Here is a 20109-nt window from a genome sequence, read left to right as displayed (position 1 = left end):
CTTCCCCTCACACTGGTGTATGAAAGAGGATGACTGTTTGATGGTGGTCGGAGAGGCTGATGGCATGGATTGACAGCTACGTTTCTGTCGGAGTGCCCCAGGGCAGCTGTGGCTCCAGATGTATTCTACCACCACCAGTGTGTGACTGTGGCCAGAATGAATAATGGACTCTGTGTAAAGCACTTTGACACCCTCGAAATACGTTATATAAACCTAATCCATTAATGTAAAATCAAGGGCTGCATGGTGGTGCAGTGGTTCGCCTCACAGCAAGACGGTCGATTGTCCAACATCATTCCTCCACCCAAACCTCCATCCTCCCACTGTTCAAAGACATATTCTAAAATGCCTTTAGGTGTCAATGTGACGCCAATGAACATCCAGGATGTACCTGCACCTGGTGGTAGATCGGTTGGTTTCCAGCCTCCTGCAACCATCCGGAGGCTCATGAAAATGAAAGAATAATGTAAAAGCACAAGTGTGAGGTGAGTGAACATTATAAATTATACCGTTTTCCCTCTGTTTCTGTTTATTGTATTCAGGTGACTTTTTTTTCATATCTTGTTATTCTCTCACAGGTACATTTTGGGAATCAAACTAATTATGCAAGGCAGAGATTTTCACAAAAATGACCACTGTTGCAAAAAATTACTCGCGATTTATATGTGTTTAAATGGGCAGGTTGTGCATGTAACGCCAGTGGACACGACAGGTTACACACGAAACCCGGAATGAGACTGAGATTCATGAAAAACCTGCATGTTTAGATTAGAAAAACCACTACTGTAAACACGCAGCAAACAGTAAATCTCAAAAACCACAAGTAATTTTGGTTAATGAACTACTGCCCCAGTTTTCCTTTACCTTTAACCACTGCATACTATAAATCTTTGGTTATCCGAACAAAAAACTGCGTGTTCTAGAGATTTCTTGACCAACGGTGGCTCTGGGCTACTTTATTTAGGCTGCTACCAGAGGGGGGTCATGTAATTTAAATTAACTCACCAGTTGTGTTTCAGATGGAAGGACCAAACCAGGAGAAATGAAGAATTCACCAAAAAGAAGGTTTGAGGTTTTAAAAAGTTAAAACAAAGCTTGATTTATTGCTTCTGGCAAAAATAGAAAAAGTTACAAAAAAAAAAGAAGTCAGTTATCAACTAGTCTCGCATCAAACACACTATTCGTCTAACCCCTTTGCCTCACCCTTTTTTTTTGTTTTTTTAAATCATCTTCATTACATTTTATAGCCTTCAGTCACTCTCTGAAGACTTCCATATTTGGTACTTGGTCTCAATTGGTCACAGTTGTTGCTGGGGAAAACACGTCACTCCACTTGAACTAATTCTAAGAAAAACACATTTGAAAGTTCACCTGAGTTTAACAAGCGCGTTGGATGCCTGTCAATCAAACCTTGGTTTGACATTTGCTCACAGAGTTCAACTTAGATAGCATAGCTTAACCACAAAGAGTTTCAGAAAGTGCACTCTTGCACAATTAGGCTAGCATCTCTTGACCACAAAAAAATCCCTAAATTCAAATCTGGTTTTTCTGCTTGACTCCATTTACCACAATTACTTTCCAAAGCTGTAAAATAAGATCTTTTATATAGAATCTGACCCAAGTTCCGCAAGACAAGTGTGAGTTCATCGTAACCACACCCACGAACCTGACACTTCTGAACCTGACGAACCTTTCACTGTTCAGTACACATAAAATAAAGACACAAAATACAGATACAAAATATAAATCAGAATATAACAACTTAGGCTTGCAAAACAACTTATAATATTTTATTTATTCTTTTCCATTTTGGTTCATGGTTGTTGATGGTCATCTGACATTTTAGAGCAAGATTTAAAGTCACACATTCAACTTCCATTTAACGTAAGCTACGTCTCACACTACGATCGTCAAAATTCACAGACTTTCTTTATTTATAGCGCTACAAAAGACCATTTCAAGCCATGTTTTCCAGATCAAATGCACTGGTCCGTTGGTCCTATTTTTGGACCCAACATTTTATTAAAAATTCATTAATTTTGGGATGGCTCAGAGCAAGAGTATAATGTTTTTCCATTTATCTGAGGTCATCATTAAGTACATCCTGGGGGGAAATATGTCTAAATTTCTCTTTTATTATTGCATCTAAAAAGCTGGAAAAGTGCCAGATACCAAAAAGGACCCAGTTTCATGGAAAGAGTCATTTACAGACGTAAGCCTGTCATACAGTAGAGGCCAACAGTTTTAACATATTGCATTGACTGTCATTGTTTTTCTCTGAACCTCAAAAACACATTAAAACTGACCCTCATTTAGGAAACCCTGTGTGATAGTTTGACAGATAACTCTTATCCTGTCTTGGACCCTTTGTTTCCAGTTGGAATTATTTGAATGCAATGCAAAACAATGTTTTAGCTAATAGTAGAAGTTTCATTCATATAAAACTATGTTACAACAGCGAAGGTAAGACAAAATGTTTAATCATTGCTTTATAATGTGGCCTTTGTTTCTGCTCTTTGTCTTATTTTATTAGTTTTAGTGGTAGAGGAATATTACTTGTACTTTTGGGTCTGCTTAGTGTTACCTTAGCGCTGCAGTTTGTCACATTGGCTTGTTTTATTAAATTATTCACAACATACACTGGTCTCAGACTGTTAACTTGATTTAGATATTTGCCCATTTACGTACTTGTTGCTTGGATTGCGCTCTGCAACCCGACAACTTGTTTTACTGAGCTGTTAATTGATGTTCTTCTGTTTTCATGGATGTACAGAATGTGTATATCGTTACCATGACAACACAGACAGAACTCTTGTTGCCCCCGGTACCCTTATGCTTGCTTCTCTTCTTCTCGTTTACACTTGCCACAGTTAGCTTAAAAAGTAAGTTTCCTTATGTTAATGTTACATATCGTAGTTGTCAGGCGGAAACCTCATAAATCCATTTTTGGACTTTTTTTTTTTTTTTTTTTTTTGCCATTAAACAATTCTATTGGTCAGTCTTCATGTTGGCCTGACAGTTTTAGAAATATTTAACCGATGAAAAATGTTGAAAATGGCTTGTGACTACTTCTCTAACTCCATTCATTTATTTAGAATATACATAATTTTTCCAGTGGACATAAGAGATTTCCACCAAACAGCAATGATATTGTACCTTTAATAAAGTACTGCTTACAATTACATGCCACTGACAAATATTTTTAGCATTGCCTGACATGTGATTACACTTTGTGGGTAAATAAACACTGGTTTAACATTGGAGTTAAATGACAGAACGGTTTAAAGTCAAAGTTAAAGTACATGACATTGACTGTGAGATATTATACATCCACTAGCGCGTTGACCCATGGGGATCCACGGGTTCTAGATGTGCTAGATGAGGTGGTTTTTATGCTGTTGTGTATAGAGGGTATGCACGTGACGTCACTGCTAGCGGAAGTCATCGTGGTTCCACCCACTGAGTAGCAGAAAGAGGGAGATAAGTGACAGCGTTCGCTTCAATACTGTCTAAACTTAAGAACAATATTTAATAAAAAATGGGGGTTTGGGGGGTTTGAAAAGCAGTCGGAGCTATCAATTTTACAGACACGAAAAGACAAAGTAAAAAGAAGTAGATGGATCCACAAAGCCAGGAAACTAAACCTTGTGGATCCTGTTTGGTGTCAGCTAACATTAATTTATGCTGTATTTTTTGGGTAAAATCATACCATAAATGACGTATTGTTTTGGCTAACGTTACTTCTTAGTAAAGCTCTTGGTTTCATGATCAGATCTTTCATGGTTTTTGTCTTCATTTTGTGATTCTGAACCTTGTGCTCCTACATGATTAGTAAACTAACTTAAACTGAGGCTAACCTAGTTTTTCAAAAACGGGGGAACTGGAGAATAAAGCTACGACGGAGTATTAGAGCCACATGAGAAAATAAAAACACTAGTCACTACGAGTATAAAGTCATGAAATATCGATATAAACCCTGTAATTTTATGATAATAAAGTCGAATACAAAAAGAATCACAAAGTTATGAGAATAAAGTCGTAGTTATAAAAAAAACTCATAAAAATGTCATTCATTTATGAGATTAAAGTCGTCCTATTCCGACAATAAAACCATAATATTACAAGAATAATGTAATTTAAAAACAGGTGGGAAAAATATCATAATTTACTAGAATAAAGTCATACCCTGCTGGTCCACAGCAGTAGTATCTGTGTTGTATAAAGTACTTGATCTGAACTAGACGTAAATCTCCTCAGTCCCAGTAGATCATGCATATATTCACTGGGGTCAGTACACGGTCTACTGTAAATTCATTTTGGATCAGTTGGTTCTGGGCTCTAGTTTTGGACCCTGGTTGTCAGTGATGATGAAACCATGTATATTTGTTTCAGGTAAAAATAGCGATGATCCGCTATACCCTGGATGTCCGGATATGTGATTTCTGTCCCCATGTCAAAGTTCGTGGACCACTTGTTCTTTGGTAGCTCGTACGGATCCAAGTCCAGTCCAACTGTCTTTAATTTAATTTCATATTTCACATTTTCCTGGTCTGGCTGTGTTTACTGCTATACTCTGTCATGTTGAGCAGGTTGGTTTTTGCCACTCAGTCTGATTTAGAGGGGCGTGGCCCAGGGGGGAAGTGACGTATGTGCATACCCTCTATTCATGCATGCTGTACCGCATTTGTCCAGCAGTCACCGCCAAAGCATTCTGGCCATAGCAACGGGATTGTAATTGTGTATTCCAAAATAATTAATATCTCCCAATATATTGGTTTTGTCAACTTACCATTTTCGCTAGTCTGTTCCTTGACCACAAATACATAATTATGCCAAACTGCAGCTATCAGCTCTTTCCGGATTTTATATGAATCCCCAGACACACACATAGAGGCCACTTGGCTTTTATAGCATACATTATTGGAGTATCTAGTCCAGATGCAGTTGGAGTTAATGAAAATGCATGGAAAACAAACATCAGCCGTCAACAACCTCAGAGTGGATCCACAAGCTGTTCTTCTACTGATGCTAGTTTCCTAATTCTGAGTGTATATGTTTTTCTAAATCCAGTTATAGAAACATACATCCATTACATCATATTAAAACAAATGTAAAAGAATGAAATACACAAAGAAACAGATGAGAAAAAGCTGCCACAAATGCTCACTTGTATTTGTTCAACTTTATTCGTATTCTCCCCACAATGGTTTGACATACATTATTCATTCTTTTTTGCCCCTCTCTAATCATTCACCATTCTCATCTTTCTTAATACTGCAATCTTTCTTTTTTCTGGCATCCCTTTTATAATCTCTACCCACTGAAAAGAACATAATAGCATCCATACCGCACAATATTGATCTTCTGTTTATAACTGTGGCATGTTATTCTCAGTGAAGATCATAGGTAGTGTACCAGCAGCTAATAAATGTCTCTGAAAGCCATTTAGGCTCAAGGACCTTCTCGTCATCCTTTCCCATTAGCCAGGGTTTGTCACATCTTTTATCTGAATGGACAGCTTCTAAATAATAGCCTATGTTTACTTTGATGGTGCTTTGACTCAGATCGAGCTGCTTTATGAAAGACAAGGCACTTAGGATCTAATTCATAGGGGGAGAATTGTGATTGGGACGATTAATGCTAATGATAGAAAGAACATTTGAGTATTTTTTCATAGTGAAATGTGACTAAAAAGAAGTACTGCAAAAATAAAAAATAAAAAAAATGGATGGTAGGCAAACAGAATATAGGACACTTGAAATGGAGGCACAACCTGATGTCTCTGCTTACGTTTTGGAAACAAACTCACTTTGGAAAATGGTCATTTTCTTTGGACCTTTACTAACCTTAAAATAGTAGTCAAAAAGCCTGAACACAAACATGGATGTTCCTTCATGTGTTAATTACCAGGACAAGAACAAAACATGCTATCTCAAAGGTTTAATATTTACTGATAGTGATATCTGTTAAAGATTGTGAACGGTCTTTTTAAAAGAAAAGAGGATTTCTAATGGCAAAATAAACTACTTTATATATTTTTCAATCATGTCTCATGCCCTGTTTTTGGAGCCAACTTACCTGCGTGCCTTATATTTCCTTTTATTCTCCAGGTGCAATTCCTGGGGTGGCGTTGTTGGTTCCTTTTGTTATATTAATTTGTACCATTTGGTTAATTTGATTAGTTCCAGTCGCCAATTATTAAATATTAGTTTATATTCTCATTTAGCCCTTTTATCCTTCATCGCATCCCCCCCTCTCACCGCCACAACAAACATGGATGTTCCTTCATGTGTTAATTACCAGGACAAGAACAAAACATGCTATCTCAAAGGTTTAATATTTACTGATAGTGATATCTGTTGTTAAAGATTGTGAACTATATAACAACTATATATCTAATAACATGAAATTGTTGGAGTCGTGGTTTGTCCATTCTACTCATTTTATTTGTATAAATGTAAATTGTGTTTTATTTGTCAGTTGAATGAGTACACTGTAGACTGGATTGTCTGTTTTTATGTGCACTATGTTGTTTTATGTAGGGACTAAAGATGGAAATTAGCCTCGGCTATAATCTTGCATATTGGTACATATTGTGTTTATTAACATGCACTGTCCCTTTGAAAAATAAACTTCAACTTTAGTTAAAGGGATATGATCACTGTCCACTGTGGGTAATGGTGAATCTGATTTATTTCATTTATTTACATCTGCACATGTGTAAAAAAAAAAAAAAAAAAAAAAAAAAAAAAAAAAAAAAATATATATATATATATATATATATATATATATATATATATATATATATATATATATATATATAAAATTATAGTGATGTAGTCAAACACTGAAGACAGTAACAGGAAGTTTGTGTTTACCGTCACTATGTACAGATATACTCTAAAACAAATCAGATAATGGACTGAAATATTGAAACCAGGGTTTTTTGAAGTGCATGTAAACACATCAGATCCACTTATTACAATTATCTGATGACTCCCAGTTATCTGATTTTTATGGTGACATTTATTTCTCTCTGGGAGTCAACTTTGTGCAGAGCCACCTTGAGTCATTTGGACTATAAAAAGTGTAGTTGTGGTCTGTTGGTAAATTATTGCCTTTTAGGGTTGATAAATGGACAAATACAAGTGTTTTGTTTTTCCTGACAGCACAACATTTTCATGACTCATAGGCAATGGCAGAAAAGGATGAGGAGAACTCCCACATATGGAGTCGAGAGGGGGGATTTGTAGCAGGGGAGGCTCTGTAGTGTCTCCCATCACTCCCATGGGAGTCTGTCTACTGCAGCATTATAGCAGAGATGAACGGTGCAGGATGGAGGTATGCAAATGTTTCATGACATTTACTATTTTAGAACTTCACAAAGTTAACATCGACCATCTTGTCACCTCTTGCTCTTCCAAAAAAATCTCCCAATAAGTGAAGATGGTGATGTCCAGATGCCCAACTTGAGGCCATAAAACAAATGGCATCACTGTGACTATTTGCACTTTTTTATCCCAGTGTTTGATTTTTTTTTTCTTTAACCCTTTCATGTATAAATCAAGAATTTTTTTTGTGTTTTTATTCCTCCTAAGGCATGAAAAAAAACACTGCGACTGAATTTTTTTATGAACCGATTTTTCATGGAATTGCAAAAATATCCACTCAGCTGGACACCATGCGTTTAATTTTTGAAGCAAAGAAACATGTATTTACTGATATACTGTGTGAAAACTGAAAAATTTTTTCTAAAATGCTGTTAATCTGATGTTTTGTCACATTTTAACATACTCTAGTTATTACTCACTTTATGGAGATAATATGCAAAAAAAAACCTTTTTGTTTAAAAAAACCCCCAAAACTGTTAATTACAGTCTCATAACAATAGCATGGAATTGATTTAAACTCAAACATGTTACTGCAGATCAGGTTTATCAAGAACAGCAAAGTTACAGCAATGGTATGAATTGCAGTGTATGGGATCATGCATTTAAGTGTCGACTGTGTTGGCTGATATGGAACTAAAACAATAAAATCCGTGAATATACAAGAGAACAACTTTGAATAAATGTCCACTGGAGTGACCAGTATGCATGAAAGGGTTAAATGTAAGAAATACCTTACCGTCTTCATCCACTTATCTGGGTCCGGGTTGTGGGGGCAGCAGCCTCAGCAAAGAAGCCCAGACAGCCCTCTCCCCAGCAACTATAAACAGCTCTTCTGGGGGAACCCCGAGGCGTTCCCAGGCTAGCCCAGAGATATAATTCCTCAAGCGTGTCCTGGGTCGGCCCCGAGGTCTCCTGTAACACCTCCCCAGGGAGGTGTCAGGGAGGCATCCTCACTAGATGCCCGAACCACCATGTAAGAAATATAATATGCAAATTGAAGTTACAAGAATTTATTGGGCTATAGAACTTTTGCACATTTTTAACAGAGTTAAATGTTTCTTCTTAAATAATGTTATGCCCTGTAACAAGAAAAACTGCAACAATTGTACATTGAAATCAAAATAGTGGACTTCTCATTGAGAGTAGGTTATTTTAGGTCTGGATCTGAGGCATGTGTTTATTAAATTTGGTAAGGCTAGGTCAAACTTCATATGGGGGCTTAATTTTGGGGGGGTACTCCTGAGGGAACAATTTGTGGGAAAACAATGACATTCCATCTTCCCACAACAAACCCAAAGTCACCTGTGTTAATTCTCTTGGAGTGTGTTAAAGCACAATGGCTGAAAAAAGCAAAAATGGGCCAAACATGACATATTCAAGTTGAATTAGTAAACTTCCTTGGGAAAACTTTGTTTGAACCATGCCCCACTAATGGCATCATGATCCTACTGGCGCTCCCTCTTTGCCCAAAAAAATTGCTTGATAAAGCTGTGAGAAAGTGAGTTTCCCTCACCTTATCATTGACTACCTGCTGCACCCCGAAAATGAATTTACAACCGGTGGGTGGGGGTGATGTGTCAGACAATATGTGCCCCCCCCCCCCCCCCCCCCACCTACACACACACACACACACACACACACACACACCTACACACACAGACCTCAATCCGTGAGTAGGGGCTAAAGTGTGCCGAGTGATTTATAATGTTGTTATGTACAACAGCAGTTGCTAACGTGCCCACATGCACACACAACAATGTCACTCACGACCCCCCCCCCCCCATGTTCTTACGCCCCCCCAGTTGAAAACCACTGGTGCAGGGTATGGGTCGAAGAGGCTTAAATGCATGGGTTTGACTTTGTTGACGGCTCTATGCAGCCATTTTACAACATCCATGACCCATTAAACACAAAACTTTCCCAGCCTATCACTTGGAGTTACTTGGAGTCACATGCTGAGTAAGGCAGAGGACATCCTGGATGATTCAGATCATGAATATTTAATCAACGTGAGAAGCATTTGCAGTGGACGACTCACCTCAGTTAGATGCGGGACTAAACATTACACTGCTATACACATTTTTGGAAATTGTCTGCTTCCGAGATAAAATTGGCTAAATCTTACATACTTTGATAAGATGAAGAGGAAAACAAATGATAAAACTGATGATTGGCTAATTTTCCAAGATATTTAATGACAAAGTTTTATTATGTATATACATGTACATAAATTATTTGAAAGAATACTTATATCTGAAGTGTCCAAGTGCTACCGGAACAAGGATTAAACAAAAGAAGTCTCATGACTTTTTGTAACTAAATGTATTAGGAAAATAAAAACTGAAACATGACTTAAAACAACAGTTATTTAGTAGGTACATGATGCATTATGGCTTGTCTCTTATCCGCATTGTTCACACAGTTTTGAGGCATCTCTGGTTCCTCAGGTAAAAAATATGAGACAATTTGACAAAAGTATCACACACTGACAATTATAAAAGCTGCTACATATGACTCAGATCAATGCTCGTAGTGTAACAAAGTGTATAATATTTCAAAGAAGGCATGTTCTATCCAAACATGAGCATAGATGAACATGTTCTACATTGCAGAAATGTTTTGAGTCAGAACTTGTAGCTCAGACACACAGAACCTTTCAATTAATAATCACTGTCATTACTTTGTATAAAATTTCAATATTCGACTTATTACTGTATCTTGATAACTTGAGCCGACCATCACTTTTGACTTATTACTTCCGCCAAGGAGGTTATGTTTTTGCCGGCGTTGGTTTATCTGTCTGTCTGTTTGTCTGTCCATGTGCAAGATAACTCAAAAAGTTATGGATGGAGTTGGATGAAAATTTCAGGAAATGTTGATACTGGCACAAGGAACAAATGATTAAATTTTGGTGGTGATCGGGGGGGGCACTGATCTGCCTTGACAGAGGTCTGCACTCTCCGAGTGCTTCTAGTTTTTTTCTTTTTTAGTGACTGAAATTGGGTAAAGTTTAACTACTTTTATTCTGGAAGCATTTTGCATGTAAACCAGTGTAATAGAAAATCCACAACATCCCCACCAGTAGCTTAACCTGATGGCTGACACATCAGTGAATACTTTTTTTTTTTTTTCTTGCGCTTGTTTTCTCGAGCTCATGGAAAATGAATTTACCCCTTGTGGATAAATAAAGCTGATCTGTTTCTAGTGTGTGTGTTTGTGTGTTCAAACTTTCATGAGGTTAGCCCCCCACAAATGCAGTTCTATTGTACAAGAGCCCTTAGGGCGTTTTCACACAGCCTACTCGAATCCATATCCGAGTATGTTGGACCCAAAAATCCACTTACTTTTATCCATGTGAATGCTAACGTTCCGTACTTGAGTACTGTACCTGAGTCCAGTTGAGAAGGTAGTCCTGGGTATGGCCCGCCCAGACTCTAGCACAGTACGTTGCAGTGTGAAAGCGATCCGTGCCCGAGACCAGACGTGACCTAATCACCACAAGACTATAGACGGCACTTCTGTTGTCTCCTGAAAAAGCTTCGGATCTGTGTGGCACGAGCTCGCCTTATCGACCGAACTGCTCAGTGATATGGGACATCGAAGGTCGCTCGTCTTCACTTTGCCTCAAACTGGCTAATAGATAGAAAAGCAGTGCCTGTCTTGCCATCATTGTAGACAAAGGAACAGAACAGTCACTCAGTTGATGGCATCTTCTGACTTCCGCGTTTGTTGGATAGTGACAGAATTCTTTCCACACCGCCACCTACTGTTTTGGCCCTGGAACACCCATCGGTACTCAGGCACGGGCTATGGTACGCACTCGTAAACGCAACATCTGCGGGAAAGGTGTGAACATACCCAAGTACGGAACGGACTCAGGTACGCTGTGTGAAAATGCCTTTAGAATGCCTTTGTACTTGTTGGTTGTCAGGTTTTACAAACACAAAAAAGCTGGAAATCGATAAAACAGGAGCCGCTACACATTTTCTCCACAGTTTACAGAACACATATTTAACAACTGTTGAATATCACATAAGGGAAACGAGTCTTCCCCTCAGCTGTTAAATTGGCCAGCCCTTGGTTTATCTGGAGGGAGGCCTCTCTGTTGTTCTGAATAGAGCAATCAGGATAATTGATAAGTAGCTGCTAGTGAAGGAATCCTCCCTAATTAAACTGAACATCTTCAGCTTTTCACTGGAGCATTCTGCAGTTTGTGGTGTTGCCAGTCTCCATGGTGACTGTAGGATGTTAGTCTGAATTTGCAGAGGAGATGCAGAGTTGGTTTAATTTTCTGATAGCGGCGGATAGCACACTCTGGGACTCGGAGCAGCCTCGGGTCATCTCCGCTGTGTTTATCTGAGCACCAGTGGAAATGCACTTTCCAGCCCAATGTCATCACGGACTATTCTCAAGCACCCTCCACTTTTAAGCTGAATCTTAGTCATGCAAGATGGATTGTTGCATTATGAACCCAATTATTTTCAAAAGAATATACTATTCCATTTCCTTGTGTTTCCAGGAAGCCAAAACAGTGAAATTATAGAAAGTAGAGCCCATACGATGTGATCACAGCTTCATTTTATTTACGCCTGAGGCTTAATACACAGCTGCAGCATTATAAAGATTTTATACAACAGATGCACCAGAAAAAGCAATGAACTAATATGAAAACACCGCAGAAGAACTAGCATTGTGTCAAGAATGATCAGCACAACCGGCTTACACAATGTACTGCAGTCAGCGCTTCTACAACAAATCAGCATCTTGCACAAATGTACAGTTATTCATATCCACACAAGCTTATCAGTATTCAGGTTATTGTTAAGCAGTTGTATAGCAAATAGAAAAAAAATGACAAAATATTTACTACATTATTAATGTAAGGGTAGTCACAAAGGTACCAAAAGAAGAAGAGGAAGAAGAAGACTAAAGGAGCAATCAGTAATATGACCTCTTCAGCTACTGATAAGCTATAAGAAATGTCTGACAAAGGTGAGAACTAATTTAAGTCTAATCTAAACCCCCTCCATGGATACTCATTCATCTCCACATTGGAAAATAATCTTTTTGAAAGCTGTTTAGAGTATATTGCGTAAAAAACACAAAGAGAGTTCCAATTACTATATTTCATTCTGATTTAGAAACTTATTTTTGGAATCCAGGTCTTCCAACATAATGATAAATAACATAATTTCCTCATTGTTTGTCATAGTGAAGCAGATGTTGAATTCTCTGATTTGCAGCCACAGTTGGCAGCTTTTAGCTTTTAGCCCGAGGTACAGGTACAAAGAGATACACAGTAGGTTTGTTTGGTGCTGCCTAAACCAGCACTACGATTCAAATTAAGTACTTCCATTGATATTGTAAAGAAATAGTGGATGAACACTCCGTGATGTCACACATTGGCAACACCATCTTTGGAAACAAGTGAGTGAAGTTGGAGAAGAGAAAACACTGACCACCTCGACTGCAAACAATGCGTTAATAAGTGGTGCCAGGCACAACAAACCCCATTCCTTGTACGTATTGTAGCTTATTTTGGCATCGATCCAGCTGATGCCATCATGTCTATGCATGTGGTGATGTCAGCATATTAATTGCGTCTATATATGTGTTTTTATAGACATTTGAAATTGTGCCCATTATAAGTAAATGGGAGAAAAAAAAAGATTTGAAATTTTTCCCAAAATGTAACCACATCTATTCTGGATCACTGGCAATCAATTATTCAATTTTGGTATGAATTCAATCAATAGTTTTTCTGCTACAGGCATGTGAAATTGCGCCCCATTGTAAGTAAATGGTGAACAAAAAAGATTTTAAAAATTCATAAAAAATTTAAACTTTGACCTACGTTTCCCAAAATGTTAAAAACAATATCCTTTGCCTCCCCTTTAGGGGGCAGGGTAATAAATATCATCAAGTGATTTCAGCTACTTAAATGTTGACATATACAGCTGTTTTTGATCACAGTAGTCATGACATACAACCACACTAATAACAGCTTCTTGAGCTCATATGCAGGCTGGTTAACAGACTATATAATTTGATGTATATTATCAGCTAATGCAGCTAAGTTACACAATTTAGTACCGGTAAACTGCATGACCAAATCATCTGGTGGTATTTTTAGTGTAACTCCCAAAAACTACAAGAAATAAGCAAGATCTGTGAATGTCCAACTCACCAGCCCAACTGCTTGTAGAATAGCAAACATAGTATGGCAGACAGATCATCTTTGAAAAATCTAAACAGAGGAGTTATATCAAAATTCACCCCCTGTATAGTTGAAAATGATTTTGTACCAGGCTTTAATCGTGTTTTTCAGCTGTAAATTTAGCCATTTTAATCTTAACCCATAAAGACCCAGTGCTATTTTGGTGTCAGTTCCCAAATTAATCTTTCCTAAGTGATTTATCACCATTTAATATGATATTATATTCTGTGATTTGTGTTTTTTCAGTGAACATCAGGTATTTTCCTCATTTTAATTAACTAATCATGTAGATGTTGATAAAAGCCCAGATTAAAGTTATATTATAGGGATATTGTATCAGAAACAGTGAAAACTGAAGAAAAAGTGACCTTTTCAGTAAAATCTAACATTAACTGAACATAAACCCAGTGTCTCCATCCACCGTCATTTATTAAACTCCATGGGTTTTACTGGCGAATCAATGTTTTAGAAGATGACGGCATTTCCATGTTCACTACGGAGCCTCTGAATGTCCAAATGGGTCATATCTGATGACCATGAAAAGATGACAAACTGCATTTTACACCAGTTATTTACATGTATTGATAGGATTAGTGGATCAACAGGTATTAAACAGATTAGATCAGTAGATGGTTTTGGTCACCTGTGGCTGTTTGGGTCTTTATGAGTTAAATATCTGCAAAGATTAAGTTGTTTTTTCATTAGATTAAGTAAAAGATTAAGACTAAGTTTATACTTCTTCCTCCTCCTTTTCGACTATGCAATACTCAGACTTGTATGTGCTTGAAGATAGATTCTGTCCATTTAAATGTTATTTGGTTTATGTCTTAATTTGCTTTGTTTTGTCTTATTTTTCTTTGCATATTCGAAATAAAATATAAAAACCAAAAAGTTTGAGATCAGCCCCCTAGTGGACATTGTAGTTACTGCAGATTTTGGCACATTAGCACTAGCTTCACTTTTTTACCCCAGAGGTTAGTGCTGTTCTTCCATTAGTACATTTACATACATGACACAATAACATATCACATTTACTTTTCCAGTGGTCAAATTTCAACAGGTTGGTGTTGTCTCCATGGTGATACAACCTTTACTGCTATTTCATGGATATTCAGCCGAGCCTTCCCAGAGTAAATTTCCCTTTCAATGTCTCTGTAAGGAAGGTCAACCTCTGCATTTAACCCCTTCTAGTGCACACACAATAAGCAGTGGGCTGCCTCTGAAACCACCAAGAGACCAACTCCAGCTCTGTCAGTACCTTGGCATAAAAGCGCTGACAGGAAAACTGATCTAGAATACATGTTTTGGAAACCAGAAGACCCAGAGAAAACCTACAGGGCATGGGGAGAACAATCAAACGCTATATAGAAACTGCAAATGGAACTCAGAACTTTCACCTGCCATTAAACCTAACTGTATGTCTATTATTTGCCACTTTATGCGCTAACTTGTACTTAAATTTGTTTAAAAAAAAAAAACAATTGCCACCATTCCTGATCCCTTTCTTTCTGATATGCAGTCAAAACCGTGAGTGTTGGGGGCGAGAAGTGTCTGGCGTTCTACACTTGACATTTTGATCGCCTCGAGTGTATGTCTGGGTACTTGCAATTTGCTGTAAATGACAGTACACAAAGTAGATAGTAAGTGAAAGCCCAGAAGTACATAATTTGAGACATAGTGTTGGTCTGGCCAGTGGTGGTGATGATCTGATATGGGGCAGGTTGGAGTTAAATTGAATTGAATCAAACTATTTTATATTGTGACTGACTGGCAGTATATGTTTTCACCAAAAGGAAGAATAATCAGTAGTCGTTTTTACATTGGATATCTGCGCGAAACTTTACAGTTATTTACTAAATGTCGAAAAAACACAATTGCGTAATGTCGGTTTTTCCATTAAATCATAACATAAACACGGCGACGAACGTAAATATGGTGTTGATTTTCAGATATATTCATTATTATTATATATTACCCCTCTATCTCGTGCAAAATTAAAAAATTACCGGGTTTCCTGGTGTGTCCACACATACCATGACATATTTCTTCTTCTTTTTCACTTGTTGTAATGTATGAGGGGCAACTGAAAAGTTTTGAACCTAACATGGAAAGGATTAAGATATAAAGACCAAATTTGGTCCATGAAATCTTTCACCTATCTTAATCCTATCCACTAAATTTCTTGGTCATAGCAATCTTTTTCCCTGTTTACAGGTCCCTGAACTTTGAAAATGGACAAACTTGAGTTTTGGGCTGTCATCAAGTACGCGTACGACTTTTGCCTTCTATGGGGTTGGTGACATGGGATGTTTCCATTGTTTAGACTGCTCCTTGGTCTCAGGCTGATAGTGATGGACCCAAGTCTCATCCATAGTCACAAATCAGCCCCATACTCAAGTTTGTCCATTTTTCAGGAAACACTTGATACAGAAAGTTCAGGGACCTGTAAGACAGGGAAAAAGATTGCTATGACCAAGATATTTACTGGATAGGATTAAGATATGTGAAAGATTTCATGGACCAAATTTGGTCTTCATATCTTAATCCTTTCCATGTTAGGCTCAAAACTTTTCAGTCACCCTTCATACATCAACATCCGTTTTTTTAATTCACCTGACTCTAGTTGCGGAAAAAGGTCTTTCCATTGCAGTTTTGCATGATATACCATTTGCACTATGCCCAAAAACCCACCTCTTGCCAGCGCAAAAACTTTTAATCGAAAAATGATACTTTTGGCAAAATTCTCGTTTTTCCATAGGTAAATTTTCATGCGCAAGTTATATTTGTACAATTTGAGGGTCAATGGAAAAGCGACTATTAATAAAGGTGTGTTTGCTGTATTTATGACTTGATTTGATTTGGTAGGTTTGCTTAGTGTTCCACATTTTGTCCATAAAGCAAGAATTAACCCTTTCATGCATAGTGGACGCTACAGTGGACAGTTCTTCTCCAGCTGTTCTCTTGTATATTCATGGGTTTTGTTGTTTTAGTTCCATATCAGCCAACACAGTGGACGCTTATGCATCATCTCATACTCTGACATTCATATAATTACAGTAACTTTGCTGTTCTTGATAAACCTGATCTGCACTAACATGTTTGAGTGTAAATCAGTTACTAATTGTTATTGGACTGTAATTAACAGTTTTCTTAAACAAACTTTTTTTTTTGTATATTATTTCCACGGAGCGAGTATGATCAAATGTGAGAAAACATCATATTAGCAGCATTAAAAAAAGAAATTTCATAGTTTTCACACAGTATATCACTTTCTAATATTGCATTTTAAATACATGTTTCTTTAAATACATGGTATCCAGTTGTGTGAACATTTTTGTGACTCCATAAAAATAGGTTCATTAAAATAATTCAATCGCATAGTTTTTTTTCATGCCTAAGGACGGCTAAAAGCACTCAGGAAAAAAAAAAAAATCTTGACTATAGTTCTCATAATTCATGCATGAAAGGGTTAATGGTTTTGTAATCACCTTATGTGACACCAAAACATACAAAACTGTGTAAAATGAACCTTGAATTAATTGAAAAAAGACAAAAACAGCTTCCTGTAATATAAAGCACATATTTTTTCATCAGGATCACAACATCATTTCATTTTTTCTATTTTCTGATGCTTTGGCTTCGAGTCAAGAGTCAGTCACTTCAAAGATTATGAAGATTCTTGATAAAAAGCCACCTGTTTGTTTCATGAATATAATTTACGGTGACATTTTTTTCCGCTGTGTGAAATCGTTGTGAAGAGCTGCCAGAGAAAATGTGTTAAGAAACAGTGTAACATGACAGCCTGTTGAAGGGCTGGTGTTTTGTTCTTTTATAGTTAATGATACTGAACGTCAGCGGACCCTCACGGGGGGAACTCTAATGGGCCCGGGTGCTGCCTCAGCAAAGGCCCCGCAGTCATTAGGACAAAATGGAATGACATGGATTTATCAGTTCCACTCAGGCACCTTCAGTCATTTTGATTAGACAATGAAATATTACTGACTGCTCCATTAAACTCAAACAGGCCGAGAAATTTACAGCACTGACAACATGATTTGTTTAGCTGTTCCCAACAAGTACACCAAAAGGCTGCCCCCGAAACTTTATTGTAAAAAAACAGATCATCAGTAAATCGAAATGCAGTAGGTTTACTGCGTACAGAGTGATCGCAGACAAAATACGTTTTGTAATTTAACAGTTAAATGCTCATGCATACTCATACTCCCATATTCTCCATTTGCTCGTACCCTGATCCATGTATTGTATGTAAGATTTGTGCTTGCTAATGTGTTTACATGAAGTTTGTTGACGTTAGCTAACTCCACGCTTCAACTTTAACTCCGTGTATTTGACAGGCACATTGATGAACACCCGTATTACAATAATACAAGACGTGAACATGCTGGATAATAGCAGAAATTGCTAATTCACATCCATCATACCCACACAGATAACACATTACAGAGATTACAGTAGCTAACTTTGTACACTGTTGCAGCTGTACAGGAGCAGAAGAGAAAAATTCAAGAATTCACCAGAATGTGTATTTTCCTTTAAAAATGACTAGGAATTAGTGTATGTATTGTTACAGATGTGGGCAACTCTGCTCTTGACTGACTCCCAGCACAAACACAACCTTAATGCAACTCAAATACAAATACAAATCTTACATACATACATATGTAATTTGGCAAATTCTAATCAGTTGCATTTAGAGCTGCAGGGCCTATTAGAATATTTATACTCATTTCATTTTTTACGTTGTTAAATCTATTTATACTGTTGCTACATGCACAAAAAAGTTATTTTTGAGAATAATCCAATGAAACTAAGGTAAACAGTTGGTGCTATATTAACTCTAAGTTGCCAAACTGCTGTAAAATTAGGGTTTTAAAGGTACAATATGTAACATCTTCTGTTGACACTAGAGAAGTTTGTTTCTAATCTAACGGTAGCTAATGCTACACACTGTTGCTAAAAGAAGACAGCAGCCCCAAATAAGTAGAACAATTACAAAGCCGGAACTGTAAAAACATCTGCATCCTGTTAAAAACTGAAGAAAGTTACATGAACAATAATGTTTTTCAAGAAACGTTCTTATATCATCCCTAACCAAGGACTTTTCCTAATTCTAACCAAGTAGTTTTTAACCTAATCAAATCTGAGCCATAATGTTGTCACAACATAAATGCAACCGTATTCTACTTTAAGAGGCATTGTAGTATTTAGATCAGAAAATTCATGTATATGTTGTTTTGCTAGTGTTTGGGAATCATATTCTGTCACGTAAACATGTGGATGTGTTGAAGTCAGTTTAACCCATAAAGACCTAGTGCACTATTTAAACCTCTAAGTGATTTATCAACATGTATTACAATACTATCCTCTGTATCTTGCACTTTTTCAATGAAAATCATGTATTTTTCCAGATTTAATTTACTGATGATGTAAATGTCCATAAAAGCTCAGATTAAAGTTGATCCTCCTAACATCAGAAAAAGAGAAAACTGAAGAAATTGGGACATTTTCAGGAAAATCTGTCATTAACTAAATATAAATCCAGTGCCTCCATCCACTGTCATTGATCCAACTCCATGGGTTTTACTGGTGAATCAATGTTGTAGAACAGTGTTTCCCAACCTTTCTGAGCCGCGGCACATATTTTACATTAGAAAAATCACAATGTAGAGCACCAAAAAAAAAATGCCACAAAAAGTATATGTATTGAAATATAATGCAAATCTAGTCCAGTCTGTTTAGTTGAACACAAAGCTGATATTCTTGCAGGAATTGAAGAAAGACGTGGGGCGTTTGGAACAAGAAAGCTGAGAGGGATGTGTCAGTGACCCGATCCGTGAGTCCCATGGGTCCCACATCACTAGTGAGGGGGGCTTTATCAACAGAATGCACCCCATCAGGGCCAATTCACTTTCATTTTCACTTTGCAAAGGGAAACTGTTGTTGTAGAGTGGATCATTGGTGCATGCAGTGGTACATATCTATATCACGCCACTGGCTTAGAGTAGCAAACAGGTGAAATTGGATAATCTTCCACGGCACACCTGATGATTTCTTATGGCACACTTTAGTGCCGTGGCACAGTGGTTGGGAAACACTGTTGTAGAAGATGACGGTGTTTCCATGTTCACTACAGAGCCTCTGAACGTCCAAATGGGTCATATCTGATGACCATGAAAAGACAACAAACTGCATTTTACACCAATTATTTACATGGATTGATAGGATTAGTGGATCAATAGGTATCAAACATTTTAGATCATGTGGCTGTTTGGGTCTTTATGGGTTAAAGTTGGGAAGGTGTTCTTAAGATAAGAAAGATTAATACATGTACATTTCTTCAAAGGTTACCTATTGTACCTTTAAAGCAACTTTTAGTTAATTTAGTTCCCATGTTGTACTGAACTTCCAGGGCTCCTTTGTCAATGTGCTCCTTCATGATGAGGTTTTGTTAATGTAACAGCTGGGATATATCTTACATAC

General features: G+C 37.3%; 1 long non-coding RNA gene across 1 annotated transcript; it reads left to right on the top strand.

The window, feature by feature from the left end:
* The first annotated feature begins 375 nt into the window (after positions 1–375).
* On the top strand, positions 376–15515 carry LOC115428235 (uncharacterized). The gene is made up of 3 exons (XR_003936593.1): positions 376–387; positions 2211–2212; positions 15415–15515. It is a non-coding gene; the product is annotated as an uncharacterized LOC115428235 (long non-coding RNA).
* The last annotated feature ends 4594 nt before the right edge of the window (positions 15516–20109 follow it).

Source organism: Sphaeramia orbicularis, chromosome 11, assembly GCF_902148855.1.
Source record: "Sphaeramia orbicularis chromosome 11, fSphaOr1.1, whole genome shotgun sequence".
Taxonomy (NCBI): Eukaryota; Metazoa; Chordata; class Actinopteri; order Kurtiformes; family Apogonidae; genus Sphaeramia; species Sphaeramia orbicularis.
The sequence above is the reverse complement of the archived record's forward strand: the minus strand, read 5'-3'. Positions and strand labels throughout refer to the sequence as shown.